The following is a 17,678-nucleotide window of genomic DNA, read 5'->3' as shown; positions in this document are numbered from 1 at the left end:
AAGCTAACCACTTGCTTTGGAGTAGGGCAGTCTTTCATTAAGATTTCCCACAATTGAGGACAGATGTTCCCTCTGCTGACTGGCCTGTGCCCCTTGAGGGTTACCAGCATTTAGCAGGAATTGCAGACTGCAGCTCTCGCTGTCTGCCTTCTCAGCCCAGAGACTGAGGTACATCTGAATGAAATAGGAATGACGGGAAAAGGCTGGAAATATAATAAAGGTGGAAGAGTGGATAGAGCAAGTGAAAACATAGCCACCAGGTTAGCTTTCTGCTGGATGAAAGTCAGAGTCCCCCTTACAATCTGCTACAGAAGGTGGATGGCCAAATTATGGGGTGTACATCAAATGGCATGAAATACCAATGTGATCTTTTCCTTGCTTTTTAATTAAATGTTTTTGTATTTATCTTCCTGTATACATTTTGAATAAATATATAGTTTTTAATAAAAACATATTTTCTATGTTGGTCACTCACTTCAGACTGGTTCTGAGATGAATATTTCAGCAGCTCCCCCAGTGTATTTATTTTGCTGGGCAGGGTAGCTATAGAGCTGTGTAAAAAGAACTGTTCACATTTACAACCATTTATTTTACATTTGCTATTTTGTTTATTTGGCCCAGTTTGTTTTCAATGTACTCATTTTAATTTTTTCACACTTGTTTTAATACATATTCATTGAGTATTGATACATTGATATTGAGCATATTATTCGTGGTCATACTCATGGTTTTGCACTTTGTCAAAATATCCTAATTATAGCCTTATGCTCAACACATCCACAAGTCTGCAGCTTCTCTAGCTAATTGGTGTTCTCCATTTTATTAAAGTTTTTTGATGAAGCTTTGGAAGATGTATTTGTCTTCAAAACTTATTCCTATAAATAGTAATTTAAGGTGTATTCGCGTATTGTTTTATAGGATTTATTATACCCTAGAAAGGATTTTCAAAATTGGGTGGAAGGAGTCTTCAAATTATATAACGGGTGGAGATGCAGTGACCACTTTCTTCCGTATGGGTTATATGGATACTGGAACGAGATTGCATTAATGAGGTTTTCAATATTGTAACTCCTCGTAACCCTTTAACTCTGCTTTTTGGTTGGGTAAAGTTGAAGGTGTGTGTGTATCTTGTACTCATAGGCTTACAGTGATTATGGCTTTAGGATGACGGATAGCTCAGCACTGGAAAGAATAGCAGGTACCATCTAAGGAAGACTTCATGGCGAACAATTTATTTACAATCCTGAAAGAGAAAGCAGTTTTTCTGGATAAATAAAGGTTGCATGTACAAATTTAAGAACATCTGGAAATATTTTTTCAATGTTTTTCAAAATTGATGAGAAGATATGAGTTACATGAGACTGAGGATTGTCAGGCCTATGATCTGGGGGTTGAAACTATCCTTACTCCATACAAAAATAGTCCTTGTCTTGTTTTGTGTGTTGTTCATTATAAAATGTGACACTCAACAAAGAAATGTCTTAGAAAAAGCCAACATAGGGCCGGATTTTAATACTTACGCATGGGCGTAGATTTGTGCGCACAACCCGGTGTGCACAAATCTACACCCGATTTTATAACATGCGTGTGCAGCCTCACGCATGTTATAAAATCCGGGGTCGGTGCGTGCAAGGGTTGCACCTTGCACGCGCCAAGCCCTAGGGGAGCCCTGATGGCTTTCCCTGTTCCCTCCGAGGTCGCTTTCCTTCTGCCCCCCCCCCCCCCCCAACCTTTGTTCCATAAGTTGCGCCTGCCGGCCGAGTGCTGGCACACAATCCCCCAGCATGGCCGCTGTGCCGGAGGCCTCGGTCCTGTCCCGGGGCTTGCACGTGTCGCCGGGCCTATGCAAAATAGGCTTGGCGCACGTAACCCCCCCCCATGTGCATAAGGCTTTTAAAATCTGCCCCATAATACCCAAACCACCCCTCCTTTTTTGAAAAGTGACTCCGAATCAGTGACCAAATGTCATACTTTGGGTCCTTTAGCTAAAATCATTGTAGGACTGAGATTTTTGGTTTTCAGTGACTATCCACAAAAACTCTCAAATTAGTGGTTGCTCTGATGCAAGGTTGGTCGTCTTGTTATTTGTGTAAAAGCATTTCAGAGGTATACTATGAACTGGCAAGAGTAGTAGTTTCAGCAGGTGTATGTGCAGACACTTTCCTTATTACTAGATAAGCCATCGTGTGCTGAAGACAGCATTGTTTCTAGAACCACAGGGCGCTAAATCTTTTAGCCTAGTTGTTTTGTCACTTGTAAATTAAAAACAAAGAAAACAAAGTCTTTCACTTACTTTATAATTGTTCTAAGCAGTGCTGACAGTTGGCTCAGAGGATGCTGTTCTGTTCGATGGATCTGACTTTTTGTTCCAACCCAATTATTTACCCTTTAGCACTTGTCTGACTTCTAATGGCTGTGACTCTACTAATTTCCTGTCGATAATTCCTTTTTGTCAGTCCTGTTTGGGTTATGGGTGAAATGCTGCAGTTATGAGTAAGAGTGGGAATGAATAACTATTCTGGGAATCCTATGTTCCTTAATTCTTTTGGCCCTTTGCAGTCTGCGACTTTTGAGTTTAAGTGGAATGTCTGGTAACACTTTTGCTATAAATTATCTTGCTTCCCTATTTTTTTGGCCACCAAAGCATTTCTAAAAAACTAGAGTCTGTTTGCAGCTGTATTTATGATCTGAAGGGATTTCTACATATGCCAGAGTTATTTATTTTGCTTTTGTTGTGAAAGTTATACTCGGGATATACATTTTATGAGGGATTATCAGGGATTGATCAGATGTTCTGTTGCATCAGGGAAACCAAAGCTCAAAATTCTACAAATAACCTCCAGGAATTCTTCAAAGTTAAGTAAAATGTTTTAGAGGCTGGCAGTTTGACATATCACTTACAGTATGTGAGAACTTGACCTGACTGTATATAAGGACATGCTTGAGCTAGAAACATTCTTATCCTAAAATAATTACCGTGTAAGAGAGAGGTCTGGGCAGAACTGGTTTTAGGGACAGGTTAAGGATGCCACCACCACTTCAAAGGCGTTCTGCTGTGGAGTTTCTTTTGGGACTCCCCCCCTGCTCTTCTGGGCCATGCAAAGTAGCAATCATCTAGCCCATGAAGCACGTCCCTGAGGCTAAGGCTGACTTGTGGGGGGGGGGGGGGGGGCTGGCTATGTCAGATGATAGCTTACCCAACTGCTTCGGCATGCTAACAGGGTGCATTACATCACTAGTAAAAACAGAGAAGTAGTATTACCTTTCTCTACAGGTCTCTGTGGAGACTTCCACCTTGACTAGCATGCATAGTTCTGACACCCACATCTACAGCCACATATATTTTATTTAAAAAATAAATAAATTTATATTTGGGGGATGGAACCAATATGGCCGCTTGAGAGACGCTTCTCTTTGCTGCTCCGCCTGCTTCCCCGAAATGTCTTCAATTTTTTTTTATCTTACCTTTATCATGCCGCACAAGAGGAAGGGGAAAGTTAGGCTCTTTCCATCTGATCCCAACTTTCCCACGCATCAACGTTCTAGTTGTGAGTATGCGGTCCCCAGGTCAAGAGTTGAGGGCTTCCAGTCCCACTGGCGAGGCAGAGAGGGGAGCGCTGTTCTTGCCTGGGGAGATCTCGCTGAGCCCTCCTGGCCCAAGACTGCTGCTGTTGGCTTCTCCCTCGAGCATTGCTGACCACGCTGGGGCGCCGTGGAATGGCCTCACCCGGATGGAGCTGCCGGTGTTTTTGCCTGATCGGGTGCCGATTTCCTCTTCTCTTCAGCAGTCTGGAATCTGTGGAGAGAAGTGTAGTTAGCGGAGGTGCCTCCCCGGTTTCATCTGAGGGGAGTGTTTGTGCTGCTGGAAGTGGAGAGGGGGGTGTTCGGCCTCCCCTGGAGATTTTGAGGCCGGCTGTGGTCACTTTAGAGACCCTTTGGGACCTAAAGGCAGGTATGTCCTCTATTTTCAATGAACAAACCCGGCGTTTAGAGACAGTTTTCCCCCAAATTGGACTTAGTTGCACAGGATCAGCAGCAAATCCTTCAGGAACATTCTCTTCTTCTATTCAAGCGTTGTGAACTGATGTTAAAAATGTACTGGCTCCTAATGCTGCACTTATCCGGGAACGTATGTTCTCCTTCAGAAGGCTGGAATTTATGGAAAACTCTTTGCCACATTTGAACCTGCATTTGCTGAATTTCCCTAAGGTTCTCGGTGAACTGCCTTTGATTACTTTAAAAAAAAAAAAAATATTTGGTTGAAGTCTTAAAGATTCCCTCTGATTTAATTCCCGTCGCAAAGAAGATTGTGTTTCTTTCCTAGAGACAAAGTTCCTCTCCGTCGAATAATGAGGGGAATTCCTCCAGTTTGACTAAAGATTTAGAAAATTCCAACGTAGCAGTGACTGGAAGATTTACTTTGCTAGTGTCTTCCTTTTCTGAGCAAGATTAAAGTCGTCTTATGCGATATTACTTTGTGTTTAAATGTTTCCTTTTTTGGGTGGCAGAGTCCGAGTTTATCCCGACCTTGCCAGAGTTACTCAGTTGCATCAAAAAGCCTTTTTGAATATGCGCTCTGAAGTTACTTCTTTAGGCGCAAGTTTTCATTTGCGATATCCTTGTAAATGCATAATTAAGTTGTGGTATAATACTTGTGTGTATATATATATATTTTTTTTTAGTCCAGAACAGCTGCAGCAGTTTTTGAATGTTAGAGCGACAGTTCCTGTTATCAATTTATAGAATTACTGGGCCATGCTGTAATTAGTGGAGAGTCTCACGCTGTATTTCAGGGGGGGGGGGGGGGTTATGTTACTATTGTTCTCCTCTTTTACTTTCCTCACACCCCCCCCCCCCCCCCCCCCCTAAATTTCTTCTGTAATGGATCAGAGATTGAAATGTTTCTTCTTTCTATAATTTCTTTCCATTAAGAAGACATTGTCTTAATTTGTACTATCAATTTTTTTTTTTTTTTTACAAAGTATTACTTTGTTGTAATATGTAAAGACTAGCCCTCCCTCTCTCCTCTCTCCTCCCAGCTCACTCTCTCCTCCCTCCCCCTCCCCTCACTCTCTCCTCCCCTCAGCTCACTCTCCCTCTCTCATTCCCCTCCCCTTTCAGCTCATCCACAACCGATAATGGGGCTGTCCCTCCCTCACGCGTGCCGCCGCTACTGCTCCTCCCACTCCTGCTCGTCGTCGCCGCTGCTCTTAGCGACCCAGCGCCATTTTTTTTTTTCGGGCACTCTGGCCGACGTGCTCGCATGCGCGGTAGAGCTGCTCTCTACTGCGCATTTGCAGCACTTCGGTCAGGGCTCCCTTATCTAGTAGATTAACCAACAGGCCGATACAGTACAGTGCGCTCCGGTGGAGAGCACTATTAGCGCACGTTTGACACGCTATTTTTACCCCTTATACAATAAGGGGTATTAGCACGGCAAAAATGCGCGGCCACCCCCCCTCGAAACTTAATAGCGCCTGCAACATGCAAATGCATGTTGATGGTCCTATTAGTTATTCCCGCGCGATACAGAAAGTAAAATGTGCAGCTAAGCCGCACGTTTTACTTTCAGAAATTAACGCTTGCCCAAAGGTAGGCGTTAATTTCGGCAGGCACCAGGAAAGTGTACAGAAAAGCAGTAAAAACTGCTTTTCTGTACACCCTCCGACTTAATATCATAGCGATATGACCCATAGCTGTCAGCGGGTTCGAGAACTGACGCCGGTAAAATTGAGCGTCGGCTGTCAAACCCGCTGATAACCGCCACTTCGGTCAAAAAGCAGGCGCTAGGGACGCACTAGTTCCCCTAGCACCTCCTTTTACCGCTGGCCCTCATTTGCATGTTCCCTCCTGAATCACACGCATAGAAGAGTGGCCTGTGCGCGTGTTGGGAGAGTGGGCGCTCGCCGGCTCTCCCGCAACTTTTACTGAATCAGCCTGAAAGAAAGTATTAAAAAAAAAAAAAAGTATATTCCATGGATCCAAAAAAGCTTATTCTCAGTGGCTTACATCATAAATATGAATACTGTCGCAGGTCACGTATGACATCACTCACAGGAGGACCGGAGCACTGACGCACTTCAGTTTTCCAGGCCTCGACGTAGGCCTCCAGGCCCTTGCAAGGTCTGCACAGGTGCCAGGAGAACTGCCTGGCAGCCAGTCCAGCCAGGCTCCCCAAACAAATACATAGTGTCTACAAACTGTTTTGTAACAGTCCTTTGTTTTATAGCGCCCTCCCTGACGACTACAGGTGGGTCACAAAACAACTCACAGTGGGTTCAAACACCTGTACAGAGCGAACACCGCCTGGCTTCTCTAGCCAGCAAACAACCGTCCTGCCTGGGAGTTGCACAACTGTTGTACAGCAGGTTACGGCCTTCCCATTCCTTTTACATTATTTTGCTGCACCGTGTTTTTGTTAAACATCCCAAACATACAAAATACACCCCCCCATTAGCAGCATCACTCATTCTGTTTCCATGCTGGAGTCAGTGGCTTCCTCTGCTGGGGAATTGGTGTCCATTTCCTCCTCCGAGGAGCTCGGCCTTTCTGGCCAGTTGTACCACTCCGGCATGCCCTCCTCTTCCTCCACCATTGGTTCGGGTGTGTCTGAGTCACAGGGGCTCGGTTCAGCTGCATTCTCGGCATCCTCCTTTGCCCATTGGCTCAGCTGTGCCTCCATGAATCTGGGAGTTGTAGTCCCTTTTCTGCTCCCAGGCGCCCACTGCTGCCTAACTCAGCTCCGGGTTCTTCCAGCATTGATCCAGCCCAGGTTTTCCTGCCTCAAAGCTGGCTGCACTTCATCACAATACATAATTTCATATTAAAACAAATCAGTTATGGCAAACATACAGGCCAATACAGTACAGTGCGCTCCGACGCGCGTTTTCCCATACCCCTTATTCAGTAAGGGGAGGAAAATGCGCGTCCAACCCGCAGCACCTAATAGCGCCCTTAACATGCAAATGCATGTTGATGGCCCTATTAGGTATGCGCGTGCGATTCAGAAAGAAAAATGTGCAGCCAAGCCGCACATTTTACTTTCAGAAATTAGCGCCGACCCAAAAGTCGGCGCTAATTTCTTCCGGCACCGGGAAAGTGCACAGAAAAGCAGTAAAAACTGCTTTTCTGTGCACCCTCCAACTTAATATCATAGCGATATTAAGTCGGAGGTCCCGAAGAGTAAAAAAAAAAAAAAATTTGAATTCGGCCCGCGACTGTTGGGCTGAAAACTGGACAGTCAATTTTGCCAGCGTCCTGTTTCCGAGCCCGTGGCTGTCAGCGGGCTCGAGAACCGACGCCGGCAAAATTGAGCGGTGGCTGTCAAACCCGCTGACAGCCGCCACTCCTGTCCAAAAAGAGGCGCTAGGGACGCGCTAGTGTCCCTAGCGCCTCTTTTTATCGGCGGGCCTAATTTAAATAAATTAACTTACTGTATTGCGCACACAGGAGAGTGTCCTGTGTGTGCGCCGGGAGAGTGGGCGCTCTCCCGCATTTTTTACTGTATCGGCCCGTTAGTAAACAATCCAGGAGCACAAGAATTAGGCAATGCAGGATCGGAAGGCCTGTTGAAATAACCTTTCACAAGAGACAAAGCTTTTTTTTTTTTTTTTTTTAAGTAATAGTTGGGAAGTCACAGTTCTAATGGCAACTTGTTGCGGAGTTTGGGAGCAACTACTGCGAATGATCAGAATTGTGTGTCCATAAGGCGGGCAATCTTAGTAGTAGGAATCTCTGAGTAGGACCATACACTGTAAGCATTACACAAATACTTTCTGGGACAGTTTGCTGAAGTGTTTTAACAGCCTTGAATTGCGTTAGCTAGCTGATAGAGAGCCAAAGTACTTCAAACAAATAGGAGTGATGTGATCACCATAAGATACAGCTGAAATGACTTGAGCTGTGGCATTTTGGGCCAATTGTAGGCCCTTTCCCTAAGTAAAGGGAATTAAAATAATCCAATTTAGATAAGACACAAGTATGTATACCATTTCAACAATCACTAGTGAATAATATTGGGTTTAATCCTTGTAGCAATTTAAGATTATAGAAGAAAGCACATGTCAAAGCTTTGACCTGAGCTTTCAAGGAAAGGTTAGAGTCAATATAGACACCTAAGTATCTGACCTCGGACTGAATTGAAATAATTACATCTAGCTGGAAGGAGATCACTAAGTCACATTTTGCAAAATGGCTGATGCAAAGGGCTTCAGCTTTAGCTGTGTTTAACAGGAGTTTGTGCAAACAGCTTAGGACCAAGGGAAAGAATGATAGATCTCTATCAGTTATTGGGGATAAAAAAACATGAATAGCGTCAGCATCAATCTGAAGGAACGTGAATAGCTTTAAGGGTAGCATATAAATGTTAAGTGTTGCAGAGAATACAGAGCCGTGGGGTACTCCAGATGCCAATGGAATGCAGTTAGAGAATTTTAGACATTTATCTGCTGATATTGATTTAAAAAGGCAAATTAATTTAAAAATGGGCTGACCAATACCTACTACTTTGAGGTGCAGCAGTAAAATAGGGTCAATTGTATAAAATATTGCTGTAATATCCAGCAATATTAACATTTAAATAATGTTCTCATTTTTCCATAGGGTACCCAGGGGCATTGCTAGGTACTTAAAAGACCTGGGATCATGCCCATAAACTATTCTACCTCCTCTCCCCACGAGATTTTGTACCTTGCTTTGAGCATTAGAGTGCGTAAGACCAGTAGTTTCCAAAACAAACTTATTCATGATCAATTTCCTCCCAGCACTCAAAGAGCAAGCCTGTAAAAACACATAAATGGACATCACGCTTTTAAATTACTACTCAATATACAAATTCTGTCACCTCAGTAACAGCCACATAAACTCCCTCAGTTATTAGGCACATTGTGAGACAAAACAAAACTTGCAAAAATGCACTCAGGCCCTATAGAGCAAACCTGCCATGGCAGAACATCACTAATTGCCAGACTCCAACACCAACAATCCCACCTCTGAAAAAGCTATAGATTCCTACACACAAACCACAGATTAGCAGAATGCCTGACCTCAGCCTCTCACCAAATCCAGAATGCCTGACTACGAATTAGAAACATGCAAACAAGAATTGAAATGGAAACCTTGAGAAGTCAAACTCTGCTGCATGCAGTGCAATACTGGCGAAAAAGAAGCAGATGTGCATTTCCACCTTTCCTGGGCAAAATACAAGAGGTTCACCTTCCCAGGCTGACATAGTCCAGACACTAACCTGAAAATAAAATGGGTTTCCTGCCCCTCCCCCCTCTACCTTTGTTGTCTGGGTTTTGGCCCCAGTCTCTCTTCCATCTGCCTCTTGTCTGTCTTCTCCTAACTACATTTTCTGTTTCTTCTCCATCTTCCCTTCCTGTCTGACATTGAACTTTCCCTTTCATTTCTTTTCTGCCTCTGTCCACTCCAAACTAGATTTCACTCCTCCCCCTTCCATTTTCCAGTCCTGTCTTCCTCATTTCCTAAGCCTACTTAACATCTGTTCTCCCATTTCCCCTTTCTCGCTCTCCCCCTCTGTTTTTCATCCAATTCTGTTCCTCCATTTACACCATCTGTTCTCACCCTCTCATCAGTCCTCAACTACAATCCTCTGCCTCTCATCCCCTCATTAGCCCTGACTTCATGTTTCACTTATTTTCTCTTCTTCCTCCAGCCCCTTTCTTCTGTCTCTTATCCAGAGGTGTAGCCAGAAATGAATTTTTTGGGGGGTCAAGTTTAACATGGATGGGCAGTTGATATAACAGCTCTAATCCCTACTAGTTGTATTCTTATCAATAAATGCCTTAGCGTGCACATGCTAATGGATTTCCAAGTAGTTTTATCATAAGTGATGTTATAAAATATTTTAATTCCATTATTTCAAGCACGTACCAGCATTACAAATATCTTGTTAATCTGTATTAATTTATTTTATATTTATTGCTGTTTATAAATACATCATGTAAAAAGTAAACAAAGAAAACTGAAACATCAGATCCAATCACATAATAAATCAAATATCAATGTATTCTTTTATGAATCCTCTTTCCAAAAATGCAGAGAATATCATAACTACAATAAAACAGCAATAATTATAATAATCATCATAAGAACTTTGCAACCATTGCAGAATGGAGCTAGGACCTGCAAAAAAAATAAAAAAATCAAATTCTGATGTCACCTCAGTGACAGCAAAACAAACTCCCCCAATACCATTTTGTGAAGTAAGATAAATACCTACAAAAAACAACAAACAAACCCCAAAACAATGCCTAGAACCTTGCCATACCATAACAGCAGTAACTCTTGGGACTCAAATAGCAATTATATCTACAAAAAGCCAGCAAAGGCAAGCATTACACCAAGCCCTAGAATACTAATACACCACCTAGTGGGCAAACAGAACAAGCTGAACTACAAATCCCTACAGAGAAAATACATGCTAGCCAAAATACTGCACATTGGGCTTGGGTTTGGACTCCAGCCTAGTCTGAAGCTTGGCCACTTCTGTGGACATCTGACAGATCAGGTAAGTTTGGGGGGGGAGAGGGCTTGGCCAAGACCTTGACGTCATGCTTGGGCCTCTGCTTTGGGCTACAGCCTCTGCTCTAGGTGAGGCCAGGCCCAATTCATTCATTTAAAACAAATGCAACGACTAAGGCTTGTTTCACTTGGGGCCCTAATTCATTTCAGGGCCCCCCCGGAACGAATCTGCCTTATGCATTGCATTTTGCGCCTTCATTTTAAATGAATGCACATCCCTACTGTTTGGAACCACAAGGGCCTCTGAAGACAGCAGCCACATGAACTGGACAGGCAGTAAGAGGACCTGAGGAGGAGCTAGCACTGCCGGAAGAAGCCTAAGCTTTACTCCAGCAGGCCCAGACAAGGATGGAGGGAAAAACAAAGTTTCAAGCGACTGGAGGGACGACTAAGACTTGGGGCACGTCAAAGAAGACTTGGAGTATGGGCTCCATGTGCCCAGACACCCTTGATGCTGCCTTGAAAATTCTAGAGTCAATAGCAGATGGGTTCCAGTGCTATGGGCTTCATGAAACCCAAATTGTAGCACATTTATTTATTTATTTATTTATAGGGTTTATATACCGGAGGTTCCTGTATAAAATACATATCACCCCGGTTTACAAGAAACAAGAACTATCGCTTCATTTAGCGGTTTACATTGAACATTGAACATATTAATTAACATTGAACATTGGACATTTAAATGTGATCATCCATTTAAAAAACTCTTGAAGCTGTTCACGAACAGATTTTTCTAGTAATTTAGTCAAGAAAGGTAAGTTTGAAATGGGCCACTAATTATAAATTAATGTACTTATTTACCTAGCCTTTTCCCAGAGGCACAGTATGAGTGAAAAGCCTTTAGAAATCAGGTACTAAGAGAAAAGCAAGAGACTTTTTTTTTTTTTAACTTTCAGAAAAACTACAGCTTTCTTAAAGCATAGAAGGACAATACTGTGGTGAGGTGACAGAAGAAATAAACTGCAGCCAACTTGGAACAAGATCATAGACATAGAAAGTTGGTTTCAAGACAGTAAAGTACTGAGGAACTTCAGTTACAGAAACTTGTAAAAAAAAAAAATGTTCTCATAGGACAGTAACTGGTATGGAAAGGTATGGAAGGATGAACTATTAAAGATTTAAGAGAGAATAAAGTTTTTGAACAATTAAGAGAAGACTAGTTTAGAGAAGAAATATTTTTTTCTTAGTGGAATCAATCAAGCTACGATAACATCCCAATAAAATGAGCTAGTCTTCTTTGGTAGTTTTGGAGTAAACCGTTGATAACTGCTTTTTTTTGCTCAGAATTAACAAATTTCACTGAAGTATTTCTGGTCAAGGATGCTGGAAGTTGATTTATTCCAGATATCAAGTCAATAGTAGGCAACCCATCACAATTTATCATTACAGAGTTCCAAGGGGCTGTAAAACTGGGGATATCAATGCTGGTATACCTAGGAGCTCCTTAAGACGGAGTAGGTTTCTGGGGCAAGGAAAACTTAAAAAAAAAAAAAATTCAACAATCAGTCCAGAGCAGCTTAGTGTGCTTTAAATAAAAAATAGATAGGATTTTAGACATTGCTGGGGAGGAGCTGGCTGTCGTGGTACATGTGGGTGCCAACGACATAGGAAAATGTGGGAGGAAGGTTCTGGAAGCCAAATTTAGGCTCTTAGGTGGAAAGCTTAAATCCAGAACCTCTAGGGTAGCATTCTCTGAAATGCTCCCTGTTCCACGCGCAGGTCACCAGAGGCAGGCAGAGCTCCGGAGTCTCAATGTGTGGATGAGATGATGGTGCACGGAAGAGGGATTCAGTTTTGTAAGGAACTGGGGAACCTTTTGGGGAAGGGGGAGTCTCTTCCGAAGGGACAGGCTCCACCTTAACCAGGGTGGAACCAGAATGCTGGCGCTAACCTTTAAAAAGGAGATAGAGCAACTTTTAAACTAGAACAAAGGGGAAAGCCGACAGTCGCTTAGCAGCGCATGGTTTGGAGGAAGGTATCTTCAAAGGATACTAATGATGCATTAGAATTAGGGCATCCCGACAGTGAGGTTCCAATAATAAGAAAAGTAGTCCAAGTACCTGTAACTAAAAACTCATCTGAGCTAAAAATTCTAACTTATCCCTATCAATTAAAAAGCAGAATGAAAATACAAACAAAAAACAAACTAAATGTTTGTTTGTATGCTAATGCCAGAAGTCTAAGAAGGAAGATGGGAGAATTAGAATGTATAGCAGTGAATGATGACATTCACCATCTAAGAGACATGGTGGAAGGAAGACAACCAATGGGACAGTGCTATACGGGGGTACAAATTATATCGCAATGAAAGAGAAGAGCATCCGGGATGGCATAGAATCCAACAGGATAAACATCTTGCATGAGCCTAAATTCACAATTGAATCTTTATGGGTAGAAATCCCTTGTGGGGCGGGGAAGACTATAGTGATAGGAGTATTCTACCTTCTACCTGGTCAAGATGGTAAGACGGACAGTGAAATGCTAAGAGAAATTAGGGAAGCTAACCAAATTGGTAATGTGGTAATAACGGGAGATTTCAATTACCCCAATATTGACAGTAAATGTATCATCGGGACACACTAGAGAGATAAAATTCCTGGATGGAATAAATGATAGCTTTATGGAGCAATTGGTTCAGGAACTGACAGGAGACGGAGCAATTTTAGATCTAATTCTAAGTGAAGCACAGGATTTGGTGAGAGAGGTAACTGTGGTGGGGCCGCTTGGCAATAGTGATCATAATATGATCAAATTTGAATTAATGACTGGAAGGGGGACGGTAATCAAATCCATGGCTCTCGTGCTAAACTTTCAAAAGGGAAACTTTGATAAAATGAGAAAAATAGAAAAAAACTGAAAGGAGCAGCTACAAAGGTAAAAAGTGAAAGAGGTGTGGTCACTGTTTAAAAAAAAAAAAAAGGTGGCGATGTCTTTTTGTGGATTACAAACTGGCTAAAAGACAGGCAACAGAGAGTAGGATTAAATGGACAATTTTCTCAGTGGAAGGGAGTTGGCAGTGGAGTGCCTCAGCAATCTGTATTGGGACTCGTACTTTTTCAATATATTTATAAATGATCTGGAAAGAAATACGATGAATGAGGTAATCAAATTTGCGGATGATACAAAATTGTTCAGAGTAGTTAAATCACAAGCAGATTGTGATAAATTGCAGAAAGACCTTGTGAGGCTGGAAAATTGGGCATCAAAATGGCAGATGAAATTTCATGTGGATAAGTGCAAGGTGATGCATATAGGGAAAAATAACCCATCCTATAATTACCCAATGTTAGGTTCCATATTAGGTGCTACCACCCAAGAAAGATCTAAGCGTCATAGTGGATAACGCATTGAAATTGTAGGTTCAGTGTACTGCGGCAGTCAAAAAAGCAAACAGAATGTGGGAATTATTAGGGAATTGTGAATAAAACGGAAAATGTCATAATGCCTCTGTATCGCTCCATGGTGAGACCGCACCTTGAATACTGTGTACAATTCTGGTTGCCACATCTCAAAAAAAGATATAGTTGCGATGGAGAAGGTACAGAGAAGGGCTACCAAAATGATAAGGGGAATGGAACAGCTCCCCTATGAGGAAAGACTAAAGAGGTTAGGACTTTTCAGCTTTGAGAAGAGACGGCTGAGGGAGGATATGATAGAGCTGTTTAAAATAATGAGAGGTCTAGAACGGTTAATGTGAATCAGTTATTTACTCTTTCAGATAATGGAAAGACTAGGGGGCACTCCATGAAGTTAGCATGTGGCACATTTAAAACTAATCGGAGAAAATTATTTTTCATTCAACGCACAATTAAACTCTGGAATTTGTTGCCAGAGGATGTGGTTAGTGCAGTTAGTATAGCTGTGTTTAAAAAAAGGATTGGATAAGTTCTTGGACGAGAAGTCCATTACCTGCTATTAATTAAGTTGACTTAGAAAATAGCCACTGCTATTACTAGCAACGGTAACATGGGATAGACTTAGTTTTTGGGCACTTGCCAGGTTCTTGTGGCCTAGATTGGCCACTGTTGGAAACAGGATGCTGGGCTTGATGGACCCTTGGTCTGACCCAGTATGGTCTGACCCAGTATGGCATGATCTTATAGTCTTTGCATCAATAACAGTGTTCCCTAGGAAGATCAGGCAGATGCCTAGCAGGCTTCAATAAGGTACCAGAAGGCAACATTCTTCACACATTGAAAAGCTCAAGGACAAGAGGTCATCATATGAAGCTCAGGGAGGGAGATTCAAAAAGACTGAAATGTACTTATTCACGAAGAGGGTTTTGGATACCTGGAATAGACTTGCTCTAGGGCAAATGGTGCCCTGGGTGAAAAATGTTGAAGATACCATTCCCCCCACCCCCCAAAAAAAAAAGCTCCCTCGTGGATTAGCTGGGGTGAGGGTTAACATAAGATTTCTCTACACATAAGCAGTGGGGGAAGGTTCCCTCCTCTCTTAGCATCCCCCCTTCCTTAACTCTCTCCCCACCTCCACCCCCTGTCTTAGTCCCTCCCCCAACAGCTTTGCCTCCTGCACAACATATGCTCCCTAAAGCCTTCTCTCAGCACTCTCTCATCTGCTACTTCAACCCTGCCTTCCACAGCATCCACTCCCCTGTCTCTTAAACCAACCCTCCCCCAGCCCTAGTATCTTCTTCCTAATCTCTTAACTCTCTGCCTCTTGCCTTTCCCTTCCTCCATGCTGATGCCAAGTTCCCAGCCCTGGTTCCAACTGAGCTGGAAGAACAAAGGAGCAGGAGGAAACTGCTCGGTCAAAAGAAAAATATATACAACCATTTGTAGTATTGCCACCTTCTGCTTTGTACGCTGCAGCACTGCCTTAACCGACCACATCCTCCAGCTTAAACTATTGCAAATTGCTCTTCATGGATCTGCCACTGAGCGCTCCCTCTCCATTACTGGTGGTTATGTAAAATTCAGCTGCCTATTTCTGCAAGTCTTCCTATGACCATAAAACCCCTCCTCTCCAGCACTCTCCCTGCTCCAAGTAACTTACAGTCTAGTCTATGGGAAATGTATTTAAAAAAAAAAAAAGGTCAGCGAGTCTGAGCTTAATCATTTTCCTCTAATAAAAGCGGCATATTAGAAATAAATGAAGGAAATGGGGAAAAAATGTTTTAAAGAAGAATGAGGAAGCAGATAAGGAACTAAGACAAGACCAGTAACAAGCAGAGACAGAGGATAAAAATCAAACTACAAACACACAAGTGGCGAAATTGTTTTTTAATTATGGCAAGGATTTCCTGCCCTTTTGCCCCTGTGCTAGGTAAGCTCTTCTAAGGCAAGGGCCTCCCAGAGATAGAGGAAATGATGGTTACCTGTCTTTCTCATTCAGACCTGTGGTCACCAGTGTAAATAAGGTATTTTTCAGGCAGCTCTGGCTACAGCAGACTCCAGGGTGCGGGGGATGGGCTGAGGCAGTCCTGGTTGTGTCCCACTGGATCTATGCACTTGTGTTACTGCCTTTCGTTAAGAAACTGGGGCTATAAGTCTGTGCCTTAGGGTAAAACCAGGAATTGGCTCAGCCTTGCACTGACGACATGAAGCTTGTTGACAAGCCTAGCCCTAACTATTAAAGTGGTTTATATTCAGTAGCGTGGCGAGCGGACAATTTATCCGGCTAACTTTAATCAGATATTCAGTGATGTGCTTGGCTGGATCCAGCTGGAGGAAGTCCTAATTAGCCTAGTTATCCAACTAGCATAACTTCATCCCAGAACACCCCCAAAACACCTCAAATGTATCCAACATTTAGCTGGCTAAACAATTAGGAGGTGGTCAGAACGGCAGGAAATGTAACACTCGTGGTTTGTCTGGTAAAGTCCCAAACTCGGCCAGACAGTGCCTGAATATTGATCCCACAATTGTTACATTACCCAACTGCAATTGTTCATAAGTCAGGAGGGGAAGGATCTGTTTGATTACATTTTTCCTACAAGGTCTTCGTTCAGGATGCAATTTCTCTCCAAACCTGAAAAAAAAAAGAAATTCTCCAAAACTGGAAAAGAAGCTTTTCTAATTTCAGAACTTGCACAAATGACAAATTGCGTGTGTTTTTCCCACATATAATTCTGAATATGATGAATCCACAGTTTAAAGAAAAAATATTTTGCCCAGTTTAAAAAAAAAAAAAAGGCAAAACAAATTGACTCTCCTAAAATGATAAAAATGACAGACAAAAATGTAATTTTAAAATTCCTGGCCATGTACCACTTGCTGCTCAGCAAGCAAAGATCCATAACATTGCATTCCTGCACTGCTGCCATTCATAATAAATTCACATGACATTCTTTGCTGTTTTTCTTGCCTGGAATATAGGGAGCTTGGTGGGTTTCAAAGCTATGCTCCAATGCTAAAATTGCTCTAGACACACACTGGCATTAGTCCATTAAAAATAGTGGCATGGGGGCCAGCTTCGGTGGAGCAGTGGCGGCGCTGAGCACTGACAGGTGCAGGACTTGAGTTCTGATGCCAGCTTCAGGTTGGCCAGGACTGGGCATGCTGTGGAAACAATGTTCACAGCCCTTGCTGCCTGGGGGAGGGGCTTCCAATCCTAGTGCAACAGTGACACCTGGTGACCTCAGGACTCATGATTGCAGGGTTCCAGAAGGGGCCCTGGTGCATGGCCCCCAGCTGAGGGCTGTTGTTTTGATAATGGTGCTGCTAGGTACATTGGCAGATGGTATAAAATAGGGGAAAGATTCCAGGGGAATTGTGAATGATAGCTCATGGCACAAGCTCCCGGCAATGTTCCACCGACAGATCCAGGGCAAATTATGCCATGGAGCTCTGGATAAGTCCTCCATAGTCTCTGAGGTGTTTCAACCTTCCTTTGTTGTTCTTCAGGATCCCAGCGAGGGGGCACAGTACTGTGAACAAACGGAGGAAGTGACAGCTGTGGGCTAAACACCCATAGAAAAAGATTGAAATGGTCATTGCTTTATGGTATCTGTTCATAAAAGTCAAATACATGAGTAGAAATTCTTTGCAAGCCTGTGCATGGCTGTAAGAGGGGTCCTGGTTTCTGTAGTTTACTTTTCTGAAAATTAGCCCTATTAGAAAATCATCCTTTGAGTGCATTTTGGAGTCCTTTGTTTAGTCAAATTGGCC

General features: G+C 42.8%; 1 long non-coding RNA gene across 1 annotated transcript; it reads right to left on the bottom strand.

Annotated features, from left to right (window-relative positions):
- Positions 1-369: 369 nt before the first annotated feature.
- LOC115089571 lies at positions 370-16,103 on the bottom strand. Its single transcript, XR_003856172.1, has 3 exons — positions 15,887-16,103; positions 3,466-3,796; positions 370-1,243 (listed from the first exon to the last, which is right to left on the bottom strand). It is a non-coding gene; the product is annotated as an uncharacterized LOC115089571 (long non-coding RNA).
- Positions 16,104-17,678: the final 1,575 nt, after the last annotated feature.

The sequence above is a fragment of the Rhinatrema bivittatum genome, chromosome 4, assembly GCF_901001135.1.
Source record: "Rhinatrema bivittatum chromosome 4, aRhiBiv1.1, whole genome shotgun sequence".
Lineage (NCBI taxonomy): Eukaryota > Metazoa > Chordata > Amphibia > Gymnophiona > Rhinatrematidae > Rhinatrema > Rhinatrema bivittatum.
Note: the sequence above shows the minus strand (reverse complement) of the source record. Positions and strands in the feature narration are given on the sequence as shown.